Consider the following 14271-nt stretch of genomic DNA (forward strand, 5'->3'; position numbering starts at 1 on the left):
TCTATTGTTCACCTGGCACTTGAACTTGCTTAGCATCTATTGTTTACTTAGCACTTGATTGACTTAGCATGTGAGTAACTTGGCACTCATTGCAAATTGGCATCTATACATATTATACTTGGCATATATTACTAGCTTGGCATGAAATTAGTAAATATCTTAAGTGTGTTGACACTCAATTGTCAAAAGCAATCTGAGATCAACAATATTGTTCTTGTTTGATAGTTGTTGCTATTTCAAAATCTTTTTTTTGCTAATTAGGTTAGGTTTCCAAAACAAAAAAACTATGGAAAAGGTTTGAAGAAGAAAGTTCATTAAATATTCCTATAAGGGAAAACAACAATTCTCAAATTATAGATCTAACACAAAGAGATAATTAAAGTAGTTTCAACAATACTTCAATCTTAAGGGCTAGAATACTAACCATGCTTAATAAAATAAATGCACAAAGCATCCATAAATTGAATGCTTCCTATTTCCTATTTTATTATATGGATATGTCATGAAGGACATCATAAATTTTTCTTCTTATTTGAGGCTTGTATAGTCCACTTTAAAACTTTTTTTTTCTAGTAACCCAATTATGAAAAACTTGTTGCAAATATGCCTATTCATTTCAGTCATATTTTGCCTAGTATTTAGCCATGGTAACTATCATTCAGAATATTTGCAAATGTTTGATGAAATTCCTACAATCATACTTGCATCCTTCAATGACCACCAACACTAGAGATTTTAGAATGTTAGATTTTTGCTCATGTATATTGTTGAGCAAATGGAACTTGAACTCTAGGAAATAGTTCTGAACCCAAAAAATCCATTCTAGAGGAAACTTATTGATCAAGTTGTATGAAATTTATTTGAAAGAAATTTTTTGGATCAAGTGTCTACATCAGTGAAAGTATTTATGACTACTGATCTTTCACATGAGTTAATTGAACTTCTAGAGAAGATTGTTCTATAAAATTTTGCTTTTAGTGGAAATCCTAGTCTCTAAAATCTACTCATTCTGATAGCCATTAAGGCTGATAAGTCTTGTGTAATAGATTAAATTAATAGACTAGAGAACTTTCATGGCCCTGTAGTTGGGGAAATTACTATTGGAGAAGAGTTGGATGAGGAGGCCTTTTCCATCTTTAAGAAGTTTAATCTAAATGCACAAGCTATCAAAGTTGTCTTAGACATATTTTGAAGCATTGAGCAGGCTATGGAGTTTGCATCATGTGTTCAGGAGGATGTTGTCTAGAGTCAAGTTGTGAAGGCACAACTTAGGGAGGTAATGGTTAGTGATACTATTGAATCATTCATTTGTATTTATTATGCTACAAAGTTCCTTGATGTGATAAGGGAAATAGAGCTATCTAGCTTGTATCGTGACCTAGTTAAACATTTTTTGATGGTAAGGAAAAAGATTAAAGAGCCAAACATTGGTAGTCAGCTTATCTATGCATATGCTAAGATTGATAGACTTGGTGAAATCAAAGAATTTATCTGGACACTAAATGTCACTAATATTAAAAGCGTAAGAGATTGTCTATTTGATGAAACTCTATATGAGACTGCTAAGATAATTTTCACTTTCATTTTGAACTAGGGAAAACTTGACAACACTCTTGTCAAACTTGGTTAATTCCAAGGAGCATTTGATGCTTCTAAAAAGGCAAACTATTCAAAGACATGGAAGGAAGTATGTTTTTCCCATGTTGATGCTGAGCAATTTAGATTGGCTCAAATCTGTGGTTTGAATATCATTATACAAGTAATTGGTTTGTTAATAGAAGCTCTTTTCTATGTGGTTTATTTGTTGTAAATAAGAATTGTGACATAAAGAGAGAATATTTTAGATATTGATTGTTTTATTCTAAATCATATTTTTCTTTTCATCATAATTTGGTAATGTTAATCAATAATATTTATTTGTAACTATGAAGTTGAAAGATTGGTGTTGTTGGTTTTTCAACATTTATTTTACTTTAGTTGGATGACTTGAAAGATGCTAGTGATTACTATAAAAAATGGGTCACTTTGATTAACTCATATCTTTGATGGAAAGTGACCTGGGGTTGAAGTGTGCACGTATGGGTATCTTTATGGAGATGAGCATCCTTTATGCCAAATATCACACAGACAAGTTTATGGAACATATAAAATTATTTTAAAGATAGCTCAATATACCTAGGCTTATCTGTGTTTGTAATGAATAGAAGCACTAGAAGGAACTTACATATTTATTTATTCAAGATGATGAATATGAAAATGTTGCTACACTATCATGAACCATTCTCCAAAAGAATGGGATCATATGCAATTAAAAGATATTATAGTTCAAGTGGTCAATATTTAATTGTACGTCAAGGCTATCCACTTTTATTTTCAAGAACACCCAGATCTTATTAACGACCTCTTAAATGTACTTTCCCTTAGGGTGGACCACACACAAGTCATTGACATCATGCATAAGGTATGACTCTCCACTCTTTTTAAATGTTGTTGTTTCTCAGGATTACTAAGATGCCTTTTAGTTAGATATTACTATTGGTGTAAATACATATTCACTATTTACACTTACTTAAGTTTACTTAGGTTAATGCATTATTTTATTTCTTTATTTTGTTAGACACTTAGGAGTTTGCACACCTTTTTGATTTTTCATGTTGACAACATAGGAGTACATAACTCTATTTTAGCACATGGTGTCTACAACACTTATTTGCATGTCACACCCTTGTAGGCTTATCCTCTCATCACCACACTTACTTCTATGCTTAATGGAGGATAACCCATATCTGGTGGACATGTGCCTTGTTATTGACATATCATATAGCTAATTACGAGGCATTATAGATGTATCTCAAAGGCCTTTATATAGAGGCACTCCTAGTGAACTTTGAACAATGCATATTGAATATATCATCATTCTGATCATACTCTCTCTTTCTAGTCTATAGTTGTGCTTGTGTTTGAGTTCTTAGTTCCTAGGTGAATTTTTCCCTTAGGAAAATTCTTAATGGTATTAGCACTTGGATATTTTCTCATCACATAGCAATTTGAGACCACTATTGCTTGAGCACCTTAGCCTAAATCTAGAGTACTATAGAAATTGGGAGTGTCTAGAGCCAGATCTGACCTCACCATTGCATCTAGAATGCTGATTCGGTGAAGATAGACTATAAACTTGGCTACCTTGGCCCAATGTTGACTGTGAGGAAATTTTTTTTTGCAAATCAAACCCTAGAGGCCTCAATTTACAGTTTGCGTATGGTCATTTCCAAATCTCATTAATTCATTTTCAGATCTATATTTTTTTCTCTGCTTTTTTACTATAAATATTCAAAAAAAATAATTGCCCTTCGGGCACCTAGCAGAGAAATATTTTTTAGCAAAACTAGATAGTGACACCCTGGCTATGCTATTTGGTTGTGCATTATTTTATTCTTTCACATAAGAATATTTATTTTTGCAGCCATACACAATTCAATATTTGTAACAGATAACATATTCCGGCCACCTGGCCAAACCCCACCAACATCGACCATAGTTTCTTGACACTAAACACTAGTGGTAAGAACAACTAGCCAACCCTCCTAGTGGCAGCTCTTATTTAAGCACCTACAATCCAATTATTTTAAACACCTCTTGGTGTTAACCCACAAGCAATGTTGGACATTTCTTTTTAAAATCTGGTGCATGCAAGTTGCTTCCTACATATGAAAAGCATTTTTGGTAACTGTTAAAGATTCTGGTGTTGTCCTTCCAATGACTTTGAGGAACTTTTAGCATTGTTGGAAGAAATCTTCACCTATTGCATTGTGACCACCAGCAAGATAGACTCCCAGGCACATTAAAGCATATATTGGGCCTTGTTAAAGATTTTGGCTAGCTGTATTTACATCTCCTACCCACGAACATAGACCCGTAGCCTCCATTTTTTTTTGCCACGCGGTAATGATTCATATGCCACGGTGGATAGTGTACTGTTGTGTCAGCATGCTAATTTCTAAACCCTATCTACCACATGTACACATCGTGTAATGCACAATCTGCACCCACATGTACTAATTGCCATGCAGGCACTGCTACCCTATCATCCTATAGCCAAATGTATAGCCACGGTGGAGAATGTTGCATTAACAACTTAACACATTAGCCTATCCATCACAACCATCTATACATTCTGTATGGTATGGATGCCAACTAAGCCTCACATGTTAGCAAGGGACATTTTTTTCTATCATGTCAACTTTTCACTAGATTAAATTTGATAGTTGTTTAACTATCAAACCTAGTCATTTTAAAACTACTATGACACTGTTTGATCATCAAATTTAAGATCACAATTTTTTCTCTAGACCCCTCTTCAAATTACTTTTTAGTTTGGTAGCCTAATTATGTGAGCTTATAACTTTGACATCCAAACTCTGACTCAAGTGCAATTTTTTGTGAAATTGGGTAGAATTTCCTAAATTTTCTAGTGGCAGTGTTGTTTTCTAGTTTTGGTGCAAGGATTTTTTAGAAATTGCATTTTTTGGCAACTATACTTGTATAATCCTACATTTTGCAACTTCAAATGCTCTATACAGGCACATCTGGTCAAATTTTCAAGTTCCATTTTTTGTTGAAAGTGCATATTTTTTCATCTACTTTCCAGATCAAAAGTCAGATTTTAGGGTTGTGTGGACCAAAATCTCACTTGCAAAATTAGGCCTTTTTTCTGCATTGTAAAGCTTTGATTCCTTTTTAGAATTGTTGTAAATTTTATCTATAGTGCTTAGTGATAGATTTGGGCCTTGTAAGGTAGTTGTAAAAGCAAAATTAGAAAGTCCACATTGTTCATTTTGACAAGTGGCCCATTGTACATGCACTACTTGTAAAGTGCCAAAAGCATCTTTTTTGGGAGGGGTCTTTTGATTGAGTGAAAAGGGGGTATGTGTACTATGTTTTTGTGTCTCTATATCGTTCTCTTTTTCATTTCTACATCATGGGGTTTAAATGTCCCCCTCTAACTTCATGCAACTATTCTACATGGAAAGATATTGCATGGAGTAGATTAATGGAAAAAGGATATAGTCTTTATGTTGATGGTAGAATTTCTAAACCTACTGATGCTAAAGAACTCATTGAATGGTGAAAACAAGACTAACAAGATTTAGGAGTTATTAGGGGTTGTGTTCATGGGGATCTCCTCTTTCACATTACCAATTATTTAGAATCTAAAGAATCTTGGGGCAAACCTGAATCATTGTATGGTAAGGTGGATGAAGAAAAGGGATTTAAGATTGAGGATGATCTACTTCTCTTGGATCCAAAGAATTTTGACACAATTCAAGGTTACATCATCAAAGCCAATGAGTATAGGGAACTTCTAAAATATTTTGGAAATCTCATGAAGGATGACAAGTTGATTCATCACATCCTAAAAAGGCTAACTTTAGAGTACGCTTCATTTGTTTCAAGTTTCAAAACTCACAGGTTGACCATGGGATCTACGTACTAGAAGCCTTCATTTGATGCATTCGTAGAAATGTTGATTGTTGAACAATCTCACTTGATGGATTTAGGACTTCTCAAGTCATCAAAGGCCAAAGCCTTGGTGGCTAGTGATGAGCACCAATCAAGTCAAGGAGGGAAAATCAACAACAAAAAGAAGCAGTGGAAGTAGAAATCACACTCTAAGACACAATAATCCTCCTCACAAAAAGGAAGTTCTTCTTCCAACAAGAAGGGAAGTAATGAAAAGAAGGACAACATCTTTTGTGCATATTGCAAAAATCCAAATCATGATGAGCATCATTGCAAGACTAAACAAATCGATGAGTTAGAAAATATACTTCGAAAGAACAAGATTCAAGTGCCAGGTACTTCCAAGGATTCAACTCCAACCTGTTCAAAGGGTAAAGGGAAAGAATTTATGGCAAACACAAGTTCTTCTACAGAATAGATACTTGACTCTGGTGCCTTCTATCACATGGGTTCTTCAAGGGAAGACTTTTCTTCATTGAAGTAGTCAAAGGTACAACACATCTTTGTGGGAGATGATATTGAAATGGAAGTTGAAGGGAAAAGACATGGAAATGGAAAACAGGGAATTCAAAGATGTTCTCTATGTTCCAAACCTTAGCTCCAATTTCCTATCAGTTTATCAAATAAATCACCTTGGAGATGGTCATAAAGTTGAGTTCCTTCTAGATTCAGTGATGGTGCAAAGTCTTAAAGATGATTCATTGGTTGTAGTGGGGAAAGTCAATGATGACAAGAGGCTTTATTCTTTCTCCCACTTTGTGCCTAAGTCTCCTTCTCAAGCCTTGTTTACTTACTCTACTTCACAAAACACATTATGGCATGAGTGGTTTGGTCACCTTGACTTTCGCTCTATTTAGCAACTTTGCTCAAAATGTATCGTCAAAGGTCTACCCAACATCAACTTTTCTAAGGGAGAATGTTCATCATGTTCAGTGGATATGAATCTTAAGGAGAAGTATGATAAAGGGAAATCTTCTAGAGCTCCAGTTGTTCTTTAGCTAGTTTACATGGTTTTATCAGGACCCTTTGTAGTGACTTCAGTTAGCCAAGGCTGCTACATCCTCACATTTGTTGATGAATTTTCAAGATTCACATGAGTCTACTTCCTTCATCACAAGAGTGAAGTGGTTCATAAGCTTCAATAATTTAAGACTCATGTTGAACACAAGTCAAGGAAAGCCATCAAGGCATTATGGGTGGACAATGAGAATAGATATGTAGATAGAAGACTTAGGGACTTTTGCAAACTTAAGGGGATTGATTTTCAAAAACCACCAACATTTAGTCCACACAAGATAGATGTTCCATCTATGAGGATTAGGACTCTCAAATGGATGGCAAGTTGCATGATAAAAGCCAAGTCTCTTGATCCTACACTTGAAGTTGAAGCCATTAGTAGTGCTACTCATATACTTAATAGGTCTCCTCATAATGCCTTAGCTAGTAAGACTCATTTTGAGGCATAGTGCAGTAGAAAACTAGTTGTGAGTCACCTTAGAGTCTTCAGTTGTCTAGCATGGGCAAACCTATCTTCTAGGAACTACAAGGCACCAACACCTAGCTCTTGTACCTTCATCAAATATGAAGACAATGTGAAGGCTTATAGATTTATGGATCCAAAGAGTCAGAAGATTTTTTAGGAGAAGGATGTTCACTTTGAGGAAAGTTTACCCAGCTTATCCTCTACTCCTCTCTGCACTACATACATAGTGGAAACTGATAGTGACACAAGTGATAGTGCTTTAATAGCTTCAAAAATGTGGGGTTCTATCAACAATTGCAATGAGATGTCACATCATCAATTTAGTCCACATGCTTACATTGCCACAGTAAAATGTCCAGCTTAGCATGGTACATCTCATCTTCTAGCTCTCACCTCAGTTGATTTGGGAGACAGTCTTGAGGACTTGCATCTTCTCATTGATGAAGGTGATCCTTCTATATTTGTTGTGAGGGCTCACTCTGATCCTCATGTCCATAATCTACATGATCAATCCTCATAGGTTGGTGTGATTGTGGATCCTTATTTATAACAATTGGAGGAGGTCTCTTTGTCAGTGGAGGAGATAGATGGTTTAGTGGAACGAATTCAATAGACATCCTTGCCAGATTTGCATTCATTCTTTTCAAGATAGTTGGAAGGGGTGAATATCAGCATTATCACATGGATACTTGAGTAGGTTTTAGGGCCACCATACATCTTTAGGATTGTATATTTGGAATTGTATCTTCCTAAGGGGAGGAACATCATTCAACATTCTTGGACCAGCTTCTTCATCGGACTGGCTTTCACTTGTTGGCATTCTTCTTTGTGGGGGGGGGAGGGTGCGGAGGATCTTATTTTTCCTTTGTTCCTCCTCTCATCATTAATTTATGTACATACTAGATGTATGTTGTAATGAGGGGGTCTTGATTACTCCATCCATCCATGCATGCCTTTTCATCTCTCTTTTTTGGGGAGGGTTTTTCCCTTGAGGTTTTCCCTCTTTCTTCACTTTATGAGAGATTGCATCTTCATTATGTACATGGGTACCTAACATGGCCTATTAGTTGAGACCCATATTTCACTTCATCCTAAGTTTTGTAAGCTTAAGGGTAATCCCCTAATTACACTTAAGGGGGGTGTTGGTGTAAATATGTATTCACTATTTACACTTACTTAAATTTACTTAGGTTAATGCATTATTTTATTAGTTTATTTTGTGAGACACTTAGGAGTTTGTGCACATTTTTTAGTTTTCATGTTCACAACACATGAGTATGCAACTCTATTTTAGCACATGGTGTCTACAACACTGATTTATGTGTCACACCCTTGTAGGCTTATCCTCTCATCACCGCACTTACTTCTATGCTTAATTGAGGATAACCCATATATAGTGTACATGTGCCTAGTTGTTGACATATCATGTAGCTGATTACGAGGCATTCTAGATGTATCTCAAAGGCCTTTATATACAGGCACTCCTAGTGTACTCTGAACAATGCATAGTGAATATATCAGCATTCCAATTATACTCTCTCTTCCTAGTCTACAATTGTGCTTATGTTTGAGTTCTTAGTTCTTGGGTGAATTTTTCTCCTAGGAAAATTCTTACAATTCAATTTTACTAGATTTCACCCTTAGCAGCTATTTGGTTTGAAATAATTTCACATGAATTTCTTTTGTTTTGTTGTATTTGATATGCAGGCTAGACATCTCCATCTTGTGAAACCATACGTGGTTGTGCTACAGAGAAACAATGTAGATAATGTTCATGAAGCTTTGAATTAGATTTATGTAGAAGAGGAAGATTATGATAGGCTTCAAGAATCTATTGATATGCAAGAAAACTTTGATCAGATAACACTTTCTCAGAGGTTGAGAAGGACATCTCTTTTAGTTCATTCATTTATTTGCAAAATGGGATGTAACTTACCATTCGAATATTATTGTAATGAACTTCATTTTAAATTAGGTTGAGAAACATGAACTTCTTGAATTATATCATATTGTGGATTCCATTTACAAGAAAGCAAGAAGATGGGGGTAGTCTAAAAAGGTTAATCTTTACAAGGATGAAATGGAAACTAGTTCTCAATCGGGTGATCGTCAGCTTGCAAAGGAATTTCTGGTGTATTTTGTGAAATAGGTATATAATTGCTAAATCATATTTTCTTGTTCTTTTTTTAAGTTAGATTTTAAAATTTATTGTTGAAGTGTGTCATTTAAATGATGCTTTCTTTTTGCTTTTGGAACTGCAGGGCAAGAAAGAATGTTTTGCTTCATGCTTGTTCATTTGCTATGACTTGATCAAACCAGATGCTTCTTTGTAACTTTCCTAGATGAATAATGTGATTGACTTTATTTTTCCATATCTACTTTAGGTATATTTTGGATTCTATGAATACTTTAAGTTTCTTTCAATAGGTATTTTAAGTCAATGGGAGAGTTAAATAGCTAATCAAACTACAAATTTCAACCTGTAGTTTCTTTGTATTTGTTTTGTGTTAGGCTTCAAATAAAAATTACATTTATTTTGTCAAAAAGGAGGCTTCCCATCATCCATTAGCCACCTTCATTAATCAAACCATGACTTTCAAGCTATAGTTTCTTTGTGTTTGTTTTGTAATCCCACTACTTTTTGGTGCTATTATTGGACACTGTGTTTTTTTTTTTGAAAAGATGTCCCCCATACAAAGAATAAAATCCTTATTAAGTGACAAATCCTAGAGCAAATAGTGATCTATGAATCTAAATTTTTGATACATGGCCTACTAAAAGCTTTTGTGTAGAACAAAAAATATTTGATGTTATATCACATCTACTTGTGATCTCTTTTTCTTGGATAGTTTCAACTTCAGCCACCTTATAGAAATCTTATTGATTCCTTGGGTCATCAACCTCTTCTCCACCTCTTCACAAATCACCATAATTCTTTTTTTCTTTTAAAATAATTTTTTCCAAACAAAATTAGCATCAAGAACTTTTTATGTAGACACCCTTCCATTAATCACCACATGGCTATGCCAATCTATGAGTAGAGCCACAATTTGTGTTTCTAATTTTTATGCCTTTACATGTAAAATGTTGCTTTGACATCCTTCACAATCCATATTATTGACAAGCCAAGACCCAAGTTACCCTGGGTTTCCAATATAGGGAAATGGGTTTCTAGGACAAGTTTCCTTTTTTTAGAGCAAAAAATGATAGTGGGGATGGATATTTAAAAAAGGGAAAATTAAAGCTATTAGAATTCCACAATCCATTAGAATACTAGTCAAGTTTATGAATTCAATTGTTTGAGATATTTGTTTTCCTACTACTCTCTTTCACCCTAATAATGAAATATAGAGAAGGATTCAAAAATGTTGATGCTAAAAAATCTCACACAATCGAATTCAAAAACTTGAGCATTAACTAGGGAAAATTTAAAATATATATGGAAATCTAAAAGTTCAAATATATTCAAATGATATAGGAAACATTTTGCAACATAATAAAATTGATAAATCTCAAATCAATGATCATGTATCATAGGTCATAGCAACTGAGTTCAAATTTGAAATGAGAGTTTGAAGAATAAAATTAGAGTTCACATTTCAATTTTATACTCAGTCATAAATATAATTCATATGGTTTTCAAGTGGAAATACAACCCTAGCTAACAAAGAATAAATATTATTTAATTTGGAAACTATAATTCAGAATTAGCTTCATCTAATATTCTAGGATTTTAATGACATAAATCAGAAGTGTTTGATGTTGTTTATTGCAATTGTGGATTGATATCAGTAGTTTAATTGCATTCAATAAGAAGCAGCCATAATGTTTGCTTGTCTAGATTCATTTTCTTTAAAAAATCTCAGAAAATAAATAAAATACAAAAGGGGAAACTACAAAATGTTCCTCTTTAGATCAAACTAAATTATTCTTGTGTTTTCAAACATAAATGGTCCTTCGTTTGACTAAATGGATACCCAAACTTTTAAACAAATTCTGATCCCCAATTATATAGAAGAATATGTATATAAGATGAAAGTTATAAGAATCATTTAGTCTAAAATTGTAGTTGCAAGTCAATTCTATTATTTATGGTGCTCACTCACTACTGAATTCTTTCCAAGCAATATGCAATAGCAAGTAAACTAAAAACTAGAGTTATTTTATGGTTGTTGCCACTAGAATTGATCTTTTGTCCCTGTGACTATTGGAGGATAGCTTGGCTATCCTTAGCCATACTAGGGATAGTTAAAAGTTTCCAATCCTTGGGTTTACTGTCCCCACATTTCAAAAATAGTTTCTAATATTTCAAATCATTGGGGGATATCTTCTAAACATTCCTGGCCATTCTGAGGTCCCTAATATTGATTACATTTATGGTACCTATGTTTTTTAGGTGGAAATATGTCCCCAAGTAATATACACTAAAGACTCAAAGGAGGAAAGAATGGTAATGAGTGTGGACCACAAGTGAAGTAAGGGTCCACACACATGCTCAAGAAATCCTACCATAGGAAGTGTTCTAATCTACATCCACTTTCAAAAATAAATCTTTTCAAACAATAAGGATATCATTTTAAACAATAAGGATATCATTTTGACTATTCTACAAACAAAGGGGAGGTTGCAAAATCATATCTAGAAAGGCATCATTGAGAAATAAACACAGTTAAGATTAAAGGAGGGATCCCAAGGACATAAATAGAGACAAGGGCTTGCATAAAACCATTGACAATTGTTCTGGGAAAATGGCACAATCTCTACCAAAACCAAAGGACAATAGAAATAAAGATTATGAAGGAAGAAATAAATGGCAGAACCATATATGGCCATACCTTAGCCATCCATCCAAAAAATTTACCTACATCTATAGCTCTACTAAAAAGAATTCCTACCAAAGAGTGGTAATCTAGCCATGAAAAAATTTCCAAAACATAGTCATCTCACAACTTGACATTAGGAGAGTCCTCAAAAGAGAAGAATATCTCCTAGATAGAAGTTGAAATATTCAATAGGGATGATAGGATTCTTGACACTTGGTAGGTTAGAGAATACAACCTCAAAGCCCTTATGCAAAACATGAATATGACCCTCCATGTTTTGTAAAAAGAGAAAGAAAATAATCACTACAAGTGTGAAACCTGTAAAGAGCATTCCTATAGGTTGTCTAGAGTGTACCCCATCCATATTCTCCTAAAGATCAACATGAACCAAATATTTTTGTAGTTGACCATCTAGCATCTCTAATCCACATCTATGGGCCTCACATATCTATAGTGATCTAATTTGCATCATATTTGTAGACTCATTAGAGGAGATTGTCTTCACTTTACCATTCTTGCTTGTTGCCTTTAATGAAGAAGAGACTATCTTCCTAGATTGCAAGTCAATGCCAAGGAGACTTGGGCTAGTTCTATCATTTTCACTATCCATATCTTCATCAAATTTTCCATAGAAGACTTCACCAATGCCAAATATAGCTCTTGATATTACAATCTGGATGTCACTCTACCACATCGATATTACATTCTGGATGGAAGTAGAATTTGATTCACACTTTGAATATTTTGTACATAAGTTTTTTCTTTTTGTTTATGCAGTTGATCATTTTATGTTAAGTGGATTATCTTGAATGGGATATAGATATGGAAATATAGTCATGTATTCTCTGAAAACCCTAGTTTTTTTCCCAAAATACTTAGGTTTTGGATCCAATAGTTTTTATTTTTTGTCGATGTAGATGACTATTGGGAAGTACCCAATTATGATAGCAATGTAAGCTACTTATCACATTTCCATATATATATCCCTCTAAAGTGTCGTGACTAAGTACATGTAGCTTTATCATTTTTGATGTTTATTATTATTTTATTTATAATGATATGTTATATTTTTTATATTTTTTATTATATCTATAATATTAAAATATTGAATTGGGATAATATTATAATCATAATTTGATATTTTATTTTAATTTTATTTATCTTAAAATAGATGATTCATAATATTATGTTATATGTTACCTCTTAATCATATTTGTAATAATAAATTATACTATTTAATATTATTTAAGATATTTTCTTTCCTTATTATAATAATTTGAATAGTACTATTTCATAGTGTATTATTATTTATTTGATGAGCATGATTATTATTATTATGATTATATTTAATTTTAATTGTTGTTTAACTTTATATTTAGGCTCTATTATCATTCAAATCTAGCTCTGAAAATGGAACATTACATTATGGTCAAGGATATGAAGTTTATGGTTATGATCAACCATCTCAGGATCCATCAATGTATGGTTTTGAGGCTTATCCTATAATTGGGGTTATTAACAGCTAAAAAATAGCCACTACCTACTAGACTTTACTAGTCCATTATTTCTTTTTGTTATAGGTTTTTTTAAGCAATTTATCATAAACATATTATTTAGTTCTTTGTTACATTTGTGAATTGACATCACTTTCCCTATTACTAGGAATAACTTAATTATAGATCATTGGTAAAAACTTTCTTTTCATGTTTTATCAAATTCCTATTTTTATGTTTTTTGTAGGCTAAGATTCAATAAATGACAACATCAGGTGTAATGAACACTTTTAGCAACCACTTGAGCATAAGGAAGAGGAAATATTTGATCCTTTGGCACCTCCATATGTTAAAAAGTGAGTATTTCAATTGATTGTGTTTCATATTTTTTTAATATATGTGATTTTTTAATGGTTTTGATGTTTTTATTTGATGCAAAGGTTTATTTTCTTGGCATAAATTGCATAATCATTTGTATCTTTTTCTAAGAAGTTAGCACAAGAAACAATACTTGTGTGTGGCCAAAGTGCTCCAAATTATATTTTATAAGAGTCTATCACTACAATAATTTAGAGAAGTGTTTGACATGAAATATAATTTTAAAATGCTTGAATGGAAGAATTTAAAATTGTTGAATTGTTATTGATAAAGATTTAGATTATTGTTTTTCATAATAACTAAAATTTGTATTCTTTAAGAAGAGTATATCATGTTATAATGACCATGATCATGGTAGATCTAATATTGGGAAGAAAAATTTGTCAATTTTTTTCATTATTCTTTAAAGGGTACTAGCTCAATGAAAGAGAACCTACTTTATAAGTAGGAGGATGGTGGTTCAATTCTATCGTGCCCTAATATGACTAAATTAAAGATTAAATAAACTACCAAATAAATTACCAAATATATTACAAAATATACTACCACATATACTACCAAATATACTGCCATA

At 33.0% G+C, this 14271-nt stretch overlaps 1 pseudogene; it reads left to right on the forward strand.

The window, feature by feature from the left end:
* The first annotated feature begins 757 nt into the window (after nt 1-757).
* On the forward strand, nt 758-9387 carry LOC149541815 (clathrin heavy chain 1-like; annotated as a pseudogene).
* Nucleotides 9388-14271: the final 4884 nt, after the last annotated feature.

Source organism: Cupressus sempervirens, chromosome 8 (assembly GCF_028749045.1).
Source record: "Cupressus sempervirens isolate cs-2001-9-10 chromosome 8, ASM2874904v1, whole genome shotgun sequence".
Classification (NCBI taxonomy): domain Eukaryota; kingdom Viridiplantae; phylum Streptophyta; class Pinopsida; order Cupressales; family Cupressaceae; genus Cupressus; species Cupressus sempervirens.